Consider the following 10,621-nt stretch of genomic DNA (forward strand, 5'->3'; position numbering starts at 1 on the left):
ATCACACTCAAGGAGGGGGAGCAATGGCTTCTTTTATAGACTGAAGCACAGTAGGTGATGACAAGGGGAGGCTGGGGGAGAGAAAACCAAAGGAAGAAAGGATAAGCAAAGAGTGTGATGTATCATTAGCGAGGACAGATTTATCTTTCCTCTTGGATGAATTGCAGTACGTAAGTGTAAATGGCACCATTGTCTCAGGGGGACAGATGGTCCCACATCACAGCTCTGCACATCCCCCATCCTGCCTGAGGGGGTTGCTCCCCTCCCTGATCTGCACGGATGCAATGGGCATGAAGAAAGCTGGAGAAGGGAAAGGCAGGGAGGCCAAGCTGAGCTTCCCTCTCCATCCCCACCTGCTGACCTTGCAGTCAGGGATGGGCAGTGGAAGCTGTTGCAGCCACAGCACTGCACTCCAACTCCAGCCCTCAGACCAGCCAATCCATCCAGACACCCATGCAGCTCCTCCAGCAGAAAGCTTACACTGCCATCACACCACCTTCTCACTTCACCAGTCCTTGATGGCAGGCAAAGATCAAGCTCTCCTGCTGATTGTCTCAGGCCTACCAGCTGCCCTCGACACCACTGATTTCAAGGGTTTGCTGAGATGGCTGCCAAGCTCAGTGGGGATTTGCATCATCTGTTCCCAACCTGGATAACCTCCACTCATCACTCCCCATCAGTGCCTTACATCTTCATCATCACACTTCATCTCTCATTTTACAAGTCCAACTTGTAAAATTTTACAAGTCTCATCTGCCTTCCTTGCTCGTCTCAACCTCATTCCCTGGCTGCTGGTCACAACTCTTCTGTCTTCTCCACATAGAATTTAAAAAAAAGTAACCAATCCCCTGAGCTAGCCTGCCTCCTTCTCCAAAGGTTTCAATGAGATGATTCCTTCTCATTTCCACAGCTGAGCCCAGAGCTCCCCTCCAAGGAGGGGCAGCAGTCCCTTCCTGGTGGAGGAGCACAGCTCACACGAGGTAGCACAGCACAAACTCACAGTCCAAGGAGCAGCAGTGACAAAGAGCAGGGCAAGCCCAATCCACACAGGATCTGTCCCCTTGAACAGCCAGCCTCAGTTAGTGGCCCTTCCCACCACTGCTCAGCACTCATCCCATTGTCCCCACTAGCCAGAGGCTGCAAAACCCCATTGAAGAGAAGCGGCTGTCCAACAGGACATCCTTCATCCCTGCCCCTCAGCAGACAGGGAGGCACAGGAGAGGCTCAGGCACTCCAGCAGGCCTGATGGAGGTGTGTTGAACCAAGCAGGACCAGTGGGCAAAGCAAGCACAGGACACAAGTGGGTGCAAGCTTGAGCATGGTCCATCCCACACCAAAAGATTGTGCCTATCCAAAGGTAGCCTCTTTCCAGGACTGTGAAGATCTTTCCAGCTCAGAGGCTGACAGCTTGGCAGACTCTTTGTCCTGTCTCTCCATAATGGGCCAAGTTTTTCACAGCCTTTCATCTTAGCCATACTGGGACCTGCAGGAGCTGCAGGCCATTTGCTGCAGAGGAGCTGCAGCTCTATGAACTGCTCCTCACCTGAAGCAGCTCCTGACCAGTGTTATACTCACAGCCCACAGCTGCAGGCCCTTTCCCATGGTCTAGGGTGGGAAGAGTGTCAAGTCCTCAAACAGACAGCTGGTCAGTTTGTTAGCTGTTAATTTCATTAATTCAGCGTTACAAGAAGACATGCAATTAGAGGTCTGGTCAGAGTAGTTTATGGGTCTTGAACTCAAAATGAGCATTTTTATTGCCCTTTCTATTCCTACAAGAGCCCCTTTGGCACTCTCACACGCCCTGTTCCAGTGTTCACAAAGGCTGAAAAAGGCAAACTGATCATTTTTTCAAAGGATAAATGGTTCTCATCTCCAAGGCAAAATATATTCCAGTGAATAAGCACAATATGCTCCAGAAAGGTTTTTCAGCATTTGTTTCAGTTCAGCAATGCACTTCTCAGAGGGATGGGGAGGTCCCCCAGCATCCATCTGAGCACATCATCCCTCTCTTCTGGCCTGGATACCCCAGACTGCCACAAACACGTGGTGCTGCGTGACAAGAAGAAAACAATCCTCCCAACCTCACCTGAATAGCAATGGCTGGTGCACACAGGTCTGGTTTTACTAGGTATAGCAGAATAACACTGATTTATACTAGACACGGATGTGACTTGCATCTTCTATACTCTCTCACCTGTCTCCCTGCACTTTCCACATTCATTGACCATAAACCCAGGGACCATATTAAGGCACCTCATCAAAAGCTGTTACAGCAAGAGCCCTAGGCCCACCTTCCTGAAGGATCAGGGCATGGAGGTCTAGGTCTTTCATTGCTTTTGAAGCATATTAGGGAAACAGGGCAGTACAAACACACAGCAGAAATACCCCTTTCCTAACCCACAGGCTCTGTGGTGTTTTGCAATTTGCCTTTCCTCCAGCAGAAGGAATCTATAATTCAATAGCAGCAAAAATGCTCAGAGATTTGAATGAGGGCAGTAAGGATGTGCCACGAATTTTCAGCCTTATTTCCAATTTTGTTAGACCCCATGAACATTAAATCTTCAGCCAGAGCCCTGGTTCTGCTTGTGCTGTTGTCCTGCTTCGTTTCCAAACCATGGTCTTTGATTTGTCACTATAAAAAAAAGCCTCCAGGGAACAAGCTAAAGGGATGGGAGGCAGGGATTTATCCTGTTTCAACATTTGTGCTTAGATACACAGGGCCATCTTGCAAGCCAGCCAAATTTAGACCTCATCCCTTTACATCTGCCCACTTGCCTGGGACTGCATACATCTCACATACACACAGCCCAGCCAATTTCTTACAGTTCTCAAGCATGCAAATCCTCTTCAAACATATCCATCCTTTGTGAGCTACTAATGACAATGCACAAGTTTAAATTCCATTTACACCATGTCTGACTGTGCAAATGGTTCCTCTAAACTTCCCCTCGTAAATTTGCACATCAAATGACCTGCACTAATGGTACTCCCTTGTCACTAATTTTGTGGAGACAACTTCTTCCCCAGCTACTTGTGAAGGCTCTGAGCTCCGTCATGCTCCTCCTGCCTCTTGCCTACCAACCACAATCAGGAAACAGCTAAGCTAAGAAAAAGCTGGAATTTAGAGAAATGCTTTTCTCCAACCCAGAGTCCAGGTGGATGGAGTTCCACTCCTCCTGCAAAACTAAGATTGCCTAGTATTTCATTATGGAAATGTTAAAATGTTCAGAGTGCACAGTTTCCAAAACTAAACCTGCTCCCCTAGTTTTCCCTTTGCCTTCTTCTAGAGCATCTGGGAACCAAACAGCATAACAATCCTAATGCAGCTCAGGATGCTGCAAACCCTACAGCCTGCTATCCAGAAACTACTTCTTCACTAAAGGAAGAATAGGAACTTGCAGAGAGCTCCCTTACTCTCCAAAGAGAGGCATTCAATTAAGCACACTGAATTTCCCACTACAGTCTGGGAGTCTGTCAAATATATACAGAGAACCTGGATGGTTTTCAGAAAGGTAGAGTTAGATGAGGTAAAGCCTAACCAGCTTTCCAAGGGGAGAACTAACAGGGAAATTAAGGGTCAGTTCATGAGGGCAAGAAATGTCTGCTTTAAGGCAAAAGGGGAGGAGAGCAGTTGATGATGAAGGCACTGGACCAATCTAAGTATTAATCAAGATAATGCACAATTGACTTATTAGAAGTCACCCTTATTTGCTAATAGCAAACTTCATTCCAGCTGGGAGCCTGGCAGAGCAGCAGAAAACCCAGCAGGACCTAAAGCAGTCTTGCTCCCTCTTAAAGCTTGAAAAGCATCTGGCACATGCCCAGGGGAACAGCAATGCCACCAACACTGCCCACCCACTGGAGAGCTCTGGCCAGCTCAGTTTCCCATGCAACAGGAGCAAAGTCTGCATGTTGTGGAGTGCAGGAGTTAGATAACCTCATACAGAAAAAAAAAAAATCTTGCAGTTGGCGGGGCTTGGGTGTACAGATATGTCCTCCTTGGCTGGAAGGAGAGAACAGCAGCAACATCTGCATGATTACCTAGAATTATACAGAGCTGTCAAAAGTCCTTAAATAAATGCCACACTCTTCATGTGTCTTCTGAGACAGACTTCTTAAGAGACATGGAAGTGAGCTGCCTTTAAAATAGAGGCAACATACACATTTTACTGTTTTTCAAATGTGCACATAAAAGCCAACACCAATGACCTCAAGAGCAGAAAGCCATGATCCCTAGGTCCTCACAAATGATGAATGCTGCTTAAAATTCATAAGCCACTCAATTTTTGATGTATTATTACACTTTCTGGTCACATTTCCAAGCTTCCCTCTACCTACTAGAGATTCAGGAACTATCATTTTTATTTATGTATACACACACACAAATAAGTATACACGTGGAAAAGAGAAGTAAAACTCAGATGATTACTACTAAGGAGCTCAGGCCTTAAGACAGTCATCAATTACTACAAGACTTGCAATAAATTTGCAGATCATGTTGGCTTATTAAATAACCACATCCAGTTATGATAACTGTGTCCAGGATTTGACAGTACACAAGCTTGAGGCATAAACAAGTACAACATACTGCAGAATCTGCATGTACAATTTCACTGGACACAAACAAGTTGTCCAAACTGGTATTTGACATGGGCCTATTATATAAATAACACAATTATTCACCCAAAGCTTGATGAGCAACAGATTTGTTGTGCCCTCAACCACACAGCACCTGAAAAGCAGAGATTTTGGCAGCCCACAGTCCCCCATGCACCACCTGCCACTGCCACCAAGAGAATTATCAATCCACACAAACACATTTTCTTTTCTCCTCCAACATCTGATTCTGCACTTGGCTCTCAGAGGGCCAGCATGAAACACCACTATTGCCATCATCAGCCATCCCATACTGCACTGACTCACACATAAACAATGCCCATGGCACCAGGCAGGGAAGAGGTGGGGAAGAGATGTGGAAGTTTCCTCTGTTTCCAACCAAAATGCCCATGGCCAGTCCTGTTTCCTTGTGCACTGAGCACATACTCCAAGCTGACAATGCTGCCAGTAAAAGCTACAGGAAAGGTACCTCCAGAAGCAAGGTGGGATTTTTAGCAGCAAAACCTCTGTTCAGTGGTTTTTAAAGACAATGAGCTACAAGGCAGCTCCTCAACACACACAATCATATCAGCTTTAAGAAGTCACCCTGCTCAATACTCTATAAAACACAGCTCCCAGCACTAAAAATTAAATGTGCATATAAGCTTTTGCTCAACTGGGGCCTGACCTGCTGCTCCTACACCACTGAAATCAGCTGGAAATGCAACACTTCACTGCTTGAGAGCAAAACAGAAGCCCAAATGGCCAACAGCTTCACCAAGGGGCTGGTATATAACAAAAAGCAAGAAAATGACAGAGTAGTGAACTGCAGAGCCACTCACATTACTGCCACAGTTTTAGCATTGATTTTATTTTTTAATGGCACACTTCACTCATGCTCTCGCTGTCATGCCAATATTATAAATGCAACAGCAAAGGGAAGTCTGGGCCTCCTGGGAAGCATTTCTTTTAAAGAAAGGCTCAAAGGACAAACCAAATCTATTGCATTTGACCCTCGGGATGGATGAAGTGTAAAGTCTTTATGGAACCCCAAGGAGTCAAATAGCATTGCAGACATTCAGGCATCTGTCATAATCTTCTCATAACTTGCAAAGTGCTCGCGGATCCATTTGTAAGGTGCCATGTGGCATACCCATTATTTAGCCCCAAACATTTTATAAATTCCTAAGATAAATGCCATGCAGTTGTTTTGGAAACATGTTTTTACACTTTTCATCCTATTCCCCATCCAAGCTTGACTTCAAATCCTCTATGACAGACTTTAGGTTTTATAAAAGGAAAAAAAAAATCTTACAGCCATTCTCATAACCATATCTCAAATACTGGCTGTATTAACGCTGTAGCTGCAACAGTTCCATGATCTACAACTCAGAGTGGCCCTGCCTTCAGTTATCAAAGCAGAAATTAACCTAAACAGACCAGCTGGCAGGTTGCTCATGTGCTGCATCACACCAACTCCTTTCTCATCAGGTACATTTTGCATTGCATACCCAGCTGATATAGCACTTATCTGACTCTCATAACATATATCAGGAATAATAAAAAAAATCTACTTCCCACTAAGGTTATTCAAGCAAGTGCTGTATGTAAAGCTATCCCAAAAACGTGCAAACCAAACTTCAAAGCACCAGACTCCTTTTCACCACACACTACAACAGCAAGAAGCACAGTAAATATTCCCTTTGGGGCAAAACATCCTGAGTTTCACATGGATCATAGTCCTCTTCTTAAAAGGGAGTTAGGATCTACAACTTTTGCAAAAACAGTATCACACACCTCTAATATACTTCCAGAAGCAATTCTATAGAAAAAAAAAAAGTGGCTCTTTCTCCTATTACTGCACTGCAGCAAAGCAATATGGCAGCTGTTTAATAGCACATAACAGAATTGCAGGCCTGCTCAGGAAAGGGGAAATAATCTTCAGGAGAGGGGGATTTAAGTAGTTAGAATGCAATTACCTAAATTGAAATTTGGTGGTTAATGACCTCGTGCTTAAAAAAATTGCTACATAGCCCTTAACTATTAGGGCTACCATTTTAAATCTCATTGACAGTACTTCCATAACAGCAATCATAAAGCTCTAGCCTAGTAAAAAATTCCACAAGAAGATTAATAGGCATTTAATTAATGCCCCATCTTTTTGCTGAATCTTCAGAGAAAGCCAGGTGTTGACCTATGGCAGTGGCTCATCCTGCCCCTCCTTAGCTTAAGCACATTGGAGACTCAGTAGCTCAATATAACAAGGATGAAAAGCTCATTCAAGGGAAAAGCAGGCAAGCATATCAATCCTTGGAAGACATGATTTGCTTTTATTACAAAGGGCCTGACACCCAGCCAGGGATGAGGCCACAGTGAGGCATCTGCCACCAGGCCATGCAAATACAGCCTTTTAAATATATTCTTGCTGTTAAAAAAAAGTGTGATGCAAAGAACATATGATTACATGTTAGAAGTCTTAAGGGTGCAGGAACAACCCCTCATTAGAAAAAAAAATTATGTGAACTATTTATTGCATGATCCATTCAAAAAGAGGAGAACAAAGGGTTGAGGGAAAAATAAGAGAAGCTGAATTCTCTCCCCTCAGTCTCCACTAATCGTGTAATCTCCCAACTTCACACAGCTGAGCTGAAACCTCAGGTTTGAAACAAACCTTCCAAAAGGTTTCCAGCACACCCACCATTGCCCTTCAGTCCCTGGTGTCACACATAGCCACTTGTAAGGTCATACACAGGTGACTGGATGAGGCTTTTTCCTTCTTTGTGTAGTTTTCAATAAGAAAAAGTCCTTTTCTGAGTCAAAGAGCACACTTGTCTACAGATTAGAACAAAAGTAATATTTAAACATTAAAATGGCCCAATTTCTCGAATAATGGTTCCAACAGCTTAAAGCAAACTCCTCGCAAAGTACCAAATTGGAGGGATTATTTTAAGTGACTTTTTAGCCAGAAATAAAGACAGGCTCTTGTCTTCTTCCACCACAACATCCTTCCCCCAGCCAAAAGCAAGCCTTCATCCCAAACCCAAGCTGTTACTCTTCTTTCACTTCCCAAATCCAGCCTTTTATCGAGACATAAATGCCTCATGCTTTACTCTGACTCCTGCTCTACCACATGCTGGGACAATATTCCCAGGACATAATAAGCACAGGCACACAGTGGTAGAAAAGCAATGCATAATTCAATACAAAGTTTTAAAATTTTATAGAGCAGCCAGTAGAAAGGAAAGCAGAATATCTAAGTCTCCAACGTGTTCTGAGACATAACCTGTGTTTGAGATTGCAACACCTCTTCAGTGGTTTTTGAACTTTTAAGACAAGAGCTCAGAGCTCAAACACAAACCTTTACCTGCACTTGAAATTAAAACAAATCTCAGCCATTTAAGGTCAGCTGTTACTGCTGATAGTCCTTCAAGTCTTCACCCAGGACCTGGCTCTTAAAGCTGAAAATTCTCTTGGAAACATTTTTCTAATCTCTACTGTATGCCCAGACACTCAGATTTAACCTCAAAGCCGATACATCAAAACCAGAGCAAGCACCCTTGTAGATAATACCCACTCAACTAGGAACCAGAAAACTTCCAGGTAGAAAGTCTCGAAAGGCTAAAAAAAAAAGTCCACATAAAACCTCAGACCAACCTCTCTGATGACTCATCTTCTTCTCCATTTCCTCCACACCATCAGTGATCCCACAGTTCAAAGACCAGCAGCTCTTCTCTGCCTGGCTTTTATATTCCATGTGGCTCAGGAGCCACAGAGGCCTCCTGGGAGGCTGCAGCTGATGAGCTCTACAGGTGGCCACTGTTTGCCCTGAAGGGCTGCAGGGACCTTCCCTCCATCAAGGCACTGAATAACACCTGTGTGTGATGCTGACCGTGGAAACCAGAACATGCTTGTGTCCCAGACATCTCTCACAGGGTGTATGGAGCACAGCATCAAACTCTCACATTTATTCCTGGCCAGACATTACAACAAGACACTGGCAGGACAGTGACATGTGCTAAATGGAAAGGGGTCACCTAGGTATTCCTGCAATCGAGGTGCAGAAGGAATGGTGGTTCCCTCAGACACATCTGTCATTCATAGCAGTCTCCAGAAAGCTCTTGGGCTAGAGCTCCTACCCTGTCCCAGGCAAAAAGGGAGCTGGGCAAGGGAAGAACAGGCTTTTCCAATATTCCTCTCCTCACATCTCCACTCTCCCAGCATCCAGTCCCCTGTGCCTGGCCCTGTCAGCAGCCCTTTCTGAAGTCCCATTTTCATAATCAATTTCATTTGATCACACGCTAAAACAGCAAAGGTTCTGTTTAAATGCAAGTGATAAACAAAGAAGGTCATTAAATATGTAATAAACGTTATTCCTTACCTGCAAGGCACTGCGGGAGGGCAGGATGAGGGAGGGATGGGGCAGGAGAGAGCCAGAGGCAGGGAGGGAGAAGGGGCAGCTCAGAAAGGATATGGGTTGCACACCATTTTGATGCACCAGCTGCGTGGGCTGGTGGTCTGCTTCAAGCAGAAGAAGACAACTGGGGCCAAGTCAGGGTAGGGGACTTCAGGATCCGGCGGGGAGGTGACATCTTCATCCTCCCCCAGCTCCGGGGAGGACGGCGGCTGCTCCGGCGGCGTTGGTTGCTCCGAGATGCCCAGATCCACAGGCTCCAGGGGGCAGATGGCAGAAGTGTGAGGGGGCTGTGGGCCTGCAGGCCAGGTGGAGGGAGGCTGGGGGACGTACTCTGCCATGCCAGCCACGAGTGAGAACCCCTGGAGAGGAGGAGAGAAAGAGAAATTGAATCCCACGAGGAATCAGCAGCAAAAGCACAGCACATCGGTGCTCTCCTAGCAAGTCCAGAGCTGGGGAGAGCTGCAGGACTGATGGCTCTGACAAATGATAAACCACGTTCACATTTGGTGCTGAAGCAGTTTTAAGCTCTTTTCTGCCAGTCACCCTCTCCACCAAGACTCCTCTGGCCACTCCTCTCCATCAGCATCTCCACTGTCACCCTGTGACACCCTGTCAGTGCTGCACCATCTCAGGGCATGGTGCCAGCTCTTTTGGGAGCAGCCTGAGCACCTTACAGAGCACAGTGTTTTGAACATCATGGGCCCATCCTGCCCTGCAGTCCTTCACAGGGTCCTGGCAGCTCCAGGTTCAGCTCTGCTGCTCCAGTTCTCCCATCTGAGAGCACTCTGGGCTGGCCCTGTGTCACACAGGCTCTGCCAGACTGACACTGACAAATGCACATCAAACCCACAAACAACAATCCCTCGTTCAAACAGGGAGATGCAACGCAAGCCAGAAGGGGAATTGAACATTAAAAACCTTTTACTGGAGCTTGTTGAGCTCTCCCACGTTGGGGCAATGGAAACACAAAGAACACAGATTACAAAAGTTATTCCACAGAACAGAATGGTCAGAGAGCATGGGTGGGCATGAGAAGGGCAGGTCTCAAGCACACTGGCAGCCTGTGCCAGTTTTGGTTGGGGAAGGGTTAATTTTCCTCATAATAGCTGATGTGGGGCTGTGTTTTGGATTTGTGTTGAGAACACTGTTGATAATACAGATGTTTTATTTACGGCTGAGTGGTGCTCACACAGCATCAAGGTGTTTTCTGTTTCTTACATCACCCCACCAGTGCGTTGTCTGGGGGTGCACAAGAAGCTGGGAGGGGACACAGCCAGGACAGCTGACCCCAACTGACCCAAGAGATATTCCATATCATATGACATCATGCTCAGAATATAAAGCTGGAGGAAGAAGGAAGAAAGGGGGACATTTGGAGTGACAGAATTTGTATTCCCTAGACAGTGTTATGCATGATGGAGCCCTGCTTTCCTGGAGATGGCTGAACACCTTCCATCCCATGGGAAGTGGTGCATAAATTCCTTATTGTGCTTTACTTGAATGCATGACTTTTGCTTTACCTATCAAACTGCCTTTATCTCATTTTTATCTGCCTTTTTCTCCCTTTTACTCTTTTGATTCTCCTCCCATCCCAGCTGGAGGGTAGTGAGC

At 45.7% G+C, this 10,621-nt stretch overlaps 1 protein-coding gene across 1 annotated transcript in view; it reads right to left on the minus strand.

Annotated features, from left to right (window-relative positions):
* Positions 1 to 8,372, minus strand: part of CACNA1I (calcium voltage-gated channel subunit alpha1 I) — a 143,094-nt gene extending 134,722 nt beyond the window's left edge. The window contains exon 1 of the mRNA XM_085048714.1: positions 8,251 to 8,372. The gene's annotated coding sequence lies outside the window, so the exon portion shown is untranslated. The remainder of the gene's footprint in view (positions 1 to 8,250) is intronic.
* Between the last annotated feature and the right edge of the window lie 2,249 nt (positions 8,373 to 10,621).

This window comes from Lichenostomus cassidix, chromosome 1Aa (genome assembly GCF_008360975.1).
Source record: "Lichenostomus cassidix isolate B80296 chromosome 1Aa, HeHo_3.0, whole genome shotgun sequence".
In the NCBI taxonomy this organism is placed as follows: Eukaryota; Metazoa; Chordata; class Aves; order Passeriformes; family Meliphagidae; genus Lichenostomus; species Lichenostomus cassidix.